Source organism: Eretmochelys imbricata, chromosome 16 (genome assembly GCF_965152235.1).
Source record: "Eretmochelys imbricata isolate rEreImb1 chromosome 16, rEreImb1.hap1, whole genome shotgun sequence".
Classification (NCBI taxonomy): Eukaryota; Metazoa; Chordata; order Testudines; family Cheloniidae; genus Eretmochelys; species Eretmochelys imbricata.
The window spans coordinates 1,328,904-1,334,903 of NC_135587.1; the positions used below are offsets into that span (position 1 = coordinate 1,328,904).

At 47.8% G+C, this 6,000-nt stretch overlaps 1 pseudogene; it reads left to right on the plus strand.

The window, feature by feature from the left end:
* The window catches only part of LOC144276251 (zinc finger protein RFP-like), a 127,169-nt pseudogene extending 125,691 nt beyond the window's left edge, over positions 1-1,478 (plus strand).
* The last annotated feature ends 4,522 nt before the right edge of the window (positions 1,479-6,000 follow it).

The following is a 6,000-nucleotide window of genomic DNA, read 5'->3' on the forward strand; positions in this document are numbered from 1 at the left end:
ATAAGGCATGTGTTGTTCACATTTCTTTTCCTCACCAGCATTTGCTGTGGTGGCCACAGTGTGTTAAGGGGAGGGGAGCTGCTGCTAGAGACAGTCACTTTGAGATGGGGTCCAAACTTTGCAAAAGTTTGAGCTCCCCCTTCCCCCCACCTTGCTGTCAGAGCTGAGAATTTGTTTTCCATCTGTTCCTTAATGAAATAGCTAGCACACTGCATATGGCTGCCAGGGAGCATCAGGGCCTGGGAAGCTAATTTACAACAACACGGGTAGGTCACATTACTCAGCTGCAACAATATGGCCAGTGTGATGAAACAGCAGTGACGCTGAGCCAGTTTCTCAGCTGGGGCACTGAGTGTGTTCCCTGGCTTCAATGGATCTCAGCGAGCTGGTGCAGCTTGAAGAAGTAGCCTCTTATTATAGCCAGTTACAGAGCAACCTGTGCAACTGCCTGCATCCCCAAAAGCATCTCCTGCCAGTGCTTCCTTCCCTTCATGGTTGACTCCCCTTTCCTGGTCCCAGGTGGCCGTGCCCCAGACTCTCACAGGCCCCCTCAGTCTGGCCCCTGATCCCCCTTCTGCAGCTGGGGTAAACCAGTGGCCTGAGGACTTTGCCGTTCTCTATTTTGCCAAGCCCGTGCGCTGTGCAGGAGCTCCAAAGAGGGCCGGGACCTTGCTGGAAGTGGGGACGCTGGCAGGAGGACAGAAGTAGTAGCCAGGCCACTACCAGGCCCTGAGACCTCGCATAGATTGTCACAGTTCTTTGTGTTTCTTTAGAGAGAGCTGTTATTTTTTAATACCACAAACAATGAGTTTACTGAAGTCCTGCTTTGCTCATTCACTGTCACATTCAATCTCTGTGACTGCAGTAGAGGGGGCACATTAAATGCTCATTAAAATTGTTCAAATGTCTTTAAGATTTGAGGAACATCAAAGAGTTGGGGAAAATATTTATGCCTTAGAAGGAAACTTGAAATATGTACTGCACGATAAAGCTTCTGGCTTGACTCTAAGGAAGGGGCAGCTGGGAACTCCCCAAAGACTGTGCCCCTGCTGAGCAGTTTCTGACAGTTTAATGAGACAGGTGAAGGAATCCCCACTCCAGCTACATGAGGATTCACCTCAGGGAGACATTGCTGGGAGGTGGAGCTGGAAGATGGGATGTGCTGGGCTGTGGGGGTGGCCAGAGAGTCTGTGAGGAGGAAGGGAGGGATCAGACGTAATCCTGAGGGGGGGATCTGGGCTGTGATGTGGTGGGTGGATTGGTACCAAGCTCTCACCTCCCCCGAGACTCCCCTGACCCTGAATCATGTCCCCAGCAGGATCCGGGGTTGTCTGGACTATGAAAGGGGCCAGGTGACATTTTTTGATGCTGATAATGAGGCCCCGCTCTTCACTTTCCCGCCAGCCTCTTTCCCTGGAGAGAAAATCCACCCCTGTCTCTGGGTGGGGGCCAGATCCCAGCTCAGACTGTGTTACTGAGACATGGAGGGAACACCCCACTGAGGACCCTGAAATCAGCCTGTCTAGTCTCAGATGCACCAGTCTCTATGCAGACTTTCTTCTGTGCAATTTCTTTGACTTTGGAAGTTCCATGGGGTCTGGACTGTCAAACCATAGAGAGCAGGGGGTGATCAAGATGGAGAAGCCAATCCCATTGTCCCAGGCATTGTGCAGCCCCTTTATCACTATTTGCTACTATCGGGGAGGACTCTGGAAATCATGGGTCAGACTGTGTCACTGAAACTGGATGCGAGGGTCGGGAGAGAGGGGGAAAGTAAAGCACACTAAGGCCTGTTCCACATTAGAGAGTTAGATCATCATAAGGTAGCTTTCTGACGGGATCCCCGGGGTGCACCCTGGGGCCATGGGACCACTGTGCCCTCTTATCTCTCCATCCTGGGCTGTCTCTCACAATGCTTTGCTAGTGAAAAGCAGCAAACCTCTGCAGGCACTGTTATCACTCAGCACAACCACACGTGGAGCCCCCCCAGGCAACTAGATTGCATGAATGCTCCCAAAGCCACTCATGAATCACACAGAGAAAGGCACAAGCCGAATGCCCCCTGCTCCCAGCCTTATACCTCAGGAATATACCATCTTGCACTTCTCAAGACGAGCTGTGCAAGTTCATTAATTGGTTCACCACTTCATCAATGGAAAGTGGATATAAACCAGCCTTTTTAAACCTGAGCAGATTTGCCACGCACTTCATTTAAACTCACTGGTAAAGATGAAAAGTAAAATAAGTGTATTGATTAGAAAAGATAGATTTTAAGTGATTATAAGTGATAGGCAAAACGTCAGAGTGGCTACCAAAATAAAATAAAATAAAATATAAGTATGCAGTCTAAACTCTCAATCCAATTAGACTGGGCAACATCTAGATTAAGCAGTTTTTCTCACCCCACTGAATATTGCAGTTCATAGTACATAGGTTTCACTCTTGAAATCTGGGCCAATCTCCTCTGTTAGAGTCTTCAATCTTCTGAATGTCCTTATTGCTTGCAGCACAGGTTTGGTGGAGGATAAAAGGCCAAGCATGGGGCCACTGTGTTCTGTTTTATATCCTTAGTCCATGTGCTTGGAGAACACAAGTCCAGGCATGTCTGATGGACATTGCTGAGTCACAGGGTGAGGTATGTCACCTGTGAGTGAGTCATTGAATTGTAACTCCTGTGCTGGTGATGTCTGTTCAGCACCCACCCTGGGGTTAGTTACCTCCCTTGTCATTATCTCTAGAAAGCTAGTATCTGGGCTCTTCCCAAAACCACAGCATATTTTAGTGAAAACCATACAACACAATTCTTATAATTTTATAAACATTAATGGTACACATATTTAGATGGAACAGTGGGTTTCAGCAGATATTCAGGCCTGTCTGTAAAGGCCTAGACTCTAAGAATTTAGGTGTATTCTTATCACTTGGCTAGTTATAGAGGTATAAAAGAAAGAATCAAAATCACTGTCTGCCGGTGTAAGGGCCTTCTCTTACTGTGACCGTCTGAGGCCCTGTGCTTAGGCTAAGGCCTTTGGCTAAGCAACAGAGGCAGCCATAAGCTGGGAAGTGAATGGTCACATCCTCACATTCCAAACTAGTCACATTGAAATAAGGTGCTATTGCACTGTTAGGAATACAATCCTGTCCTGATAGTGCCTATCACCTCCAGAGAAAGGAAAGTGCCTAGAAAATGTAAAAGGAAACTTAGTTTGATAGCATCCTGTCTGGCAAGAACTCACTTATCAATAGCTGGGATGTGAAATCCTCACTTCTGTATTGTTTTGTCATTATAGTTCCCACTTTGCTATTGTTTGTCTGTATAATGTCTGTCTGGTTCTGTGATTGTTTCTGCCTGCTGTATAATTAATTTTGCTGGGTGTAAACTAATTAAGGTGGTGGGATATAATTGTTTACATAATCATGTTACAATATGTTAGGATTGGTTAGTTAAATTTCAGGAAAATGATTGGTTAAGGTATAGCTAAGCAGAACTCAAGTTTTACTGTGTAGTCTGCAGTCAATCAGGAAGTGAGTGGGTGTGTGTGTGGGGGGGAAATGGGAACAGGGAATGGGGGTGGGGAAATTGGAGTCATGTTTTGCTAAAGGGGGAAATGGGAACAGGGAATGGGGGTAAGGAAATTGGAATCATGTTTGGCTAAGGGCAGGAATGGGAACAGGGACACACGTGTAAGGCTCTGTGGTGTCAGAGCTGGGAAGGGGGACACTAAGGAAGGAAACTGGAATCATGCTTGCTAGAAGTTCACCCCAATAAACATCGAATTGTTTGCACCTTTGGACTTCGGGTATTGTTGCGCTCTGTTCATGCGAGAAGGACCAGGGAAATAAGTGGGTGAAGGAATAAGCCCCCTAACATCTTGGTGCCGGTGACTGACTCGGATGCATCGCATTGGATAGGTGAGTGGCAGCCTGTAAGTCCCCCTCCCCAACAGTCCGCGCAGCTGCTTTGAGGGGGTATCCCAAACTCTCGTGATGGTAGTTGGGGGTTCTGGCAAGCCAGGGTAAAGGATTTTTTGAATAAATGGATAAGGAAGAACCAGGGCCCATCCCAGGTGCAGAGGTCAACCTGGGATGAGATTAAAAAGGAAACGGAGGAAGTGTTAGGGGACCCAGAGGGATGGGGGGTGGCTGAGGAGCCCACCCTCCTTGGTATATGGTTAGTGGAAGAAGGTCCCTGCCCATGGGGACTGAATGTCTTCCAGGGAAAGGAGGCACTTCAGTCTGCTTGTGAGAGGTTTGAAATAAGGGCAGCATTATGGGAAGCTGCCTGTAATCTTTCAAGTTTGGTGCTGCTTCAGCAAGAGCTGCTGAAAGGTTGTAAATTAGTGTAACCCTTCTGCCCGTCAGAGTTGGCAGCAACAAGGGCCAGGTTCAATATCTAGGAGATCCATTCCAATAACACAATGCAAACCGGCTTGAGCCCCCACCCAGTGACCTGGGACAAATATATACCACCCCTGCTGGGTGCCTCCAAGATTCAATACTTCCCCTCTCGCAAGCACATAGTCTGAGTGTAGCAAAAAGCCTTTTAATAACAGAGAGAAACAATGTGGCATTATGTTGGGGAAACACCACCAACAGGATTCATAACACAACCCATGAGCAAAAAAACCCACCCCAAGCAAATTGGGGCATGCCCCTTTCCCTTTGGTTCTTGAGTCCAGCAACCCCAAATCACCTAAAGTCCCAAAAGTCCAATGCACCAGAAGTCTCTGTCCCTGGTCAGGGTAGCCCCAGAGTTCAAAAGTTTATCTGCGGAGCTTTACCTCCCAACCTGGGTGGAGATGGGACGGGGGTAAGAGGCACCTGACATGATCTGAAGCTGACTGCCCCACAGCTCCATAGGCCTTCGCTTCGCTCCGCCAGCCACCCCACGAACTCCTTCACTCAGCTCTGCTCCACGGCCCACCAGCAGCTCCCACCGTCCCACGAACTGCTCCACCAGCCAGTCCACAAACTGCTCCGCGTCCCACCAGCAGCTCCTGCTGTCCTACGAACTGCTCCACCAGCCTGTCCACAAGGCACTCCAGCCCTCCCGCAAATTGCTCCACAATATATCTTCAGGCTCCCCCACTACTTAACACAATGCTCAATGATTTCAGCTCTTTGGTGAATTCAGCTTGTAGCAGGGGACCCTCCATGCTGGTGCACTATTAGCCCAAAGTGAGCTCAGCAGCCTGTAACTAGACTTCTAATAGAATCAAAATTAGCTCTAGATATTCTACAGTAGAGAGAAGAGAAAGTACAATTAACATGTAAGGCCCTCACCAAGGAACCCATGCCACCAAGTATTAATACTTGTCCCCAGCCTCTCTCAATTCACAGAGAATTAAAACCCATGACCCTTGCCTAGTGAGTGCTACTTAGTTGATGGTGAGTCCCTCCATCATAACAAAAGGCCACGTACAGTTCCAAGCACAGTTCCCATAATCAGGGTAATAACAATTTATTCTTTCTGCCCCAATAACAGAGACACTGGGGATCCCACAGCAGCCAAAATGACCATTTGGGCAGCTATGGCCTCATTCTAGGCGGGCTGGGTGTGCCTATGCAAATGAGATCAGCCCCTGAAGTTCTTTTCCACAACTTGCCACACCTTACCACCAGATTTTCGGGTGGAGCTCATCCTGACACTGCTTACATCAGTTAGGGGTAGTGAAAGATGATTTGTCACAAAAGGGTTTATAGTCAAAAGCAGAGTTAACAGACGACCTTTAGAGACGGGAGCTGGGACTTGGTCCTGGGGGAGTGGAGAGAAAGAAGGGGAAGAAAAAAAAAAGTTTCCAAGTGCAACCTGCCTTTCCACACTCTTTTGTTTTTCTGAAGTTGTAATAGAGGGTACTTATGTGAGATGTCAAGAAGGAAGTTTTTGTTTAATGATAAAACCCAGTTATATAAATGTAACTATATGTGCAACTCTGTGCAGTCACATTGGATGGAAGCTTGGTCATTAAATTATCCAAGGGGGTCAGGTCGAGTGGCTAC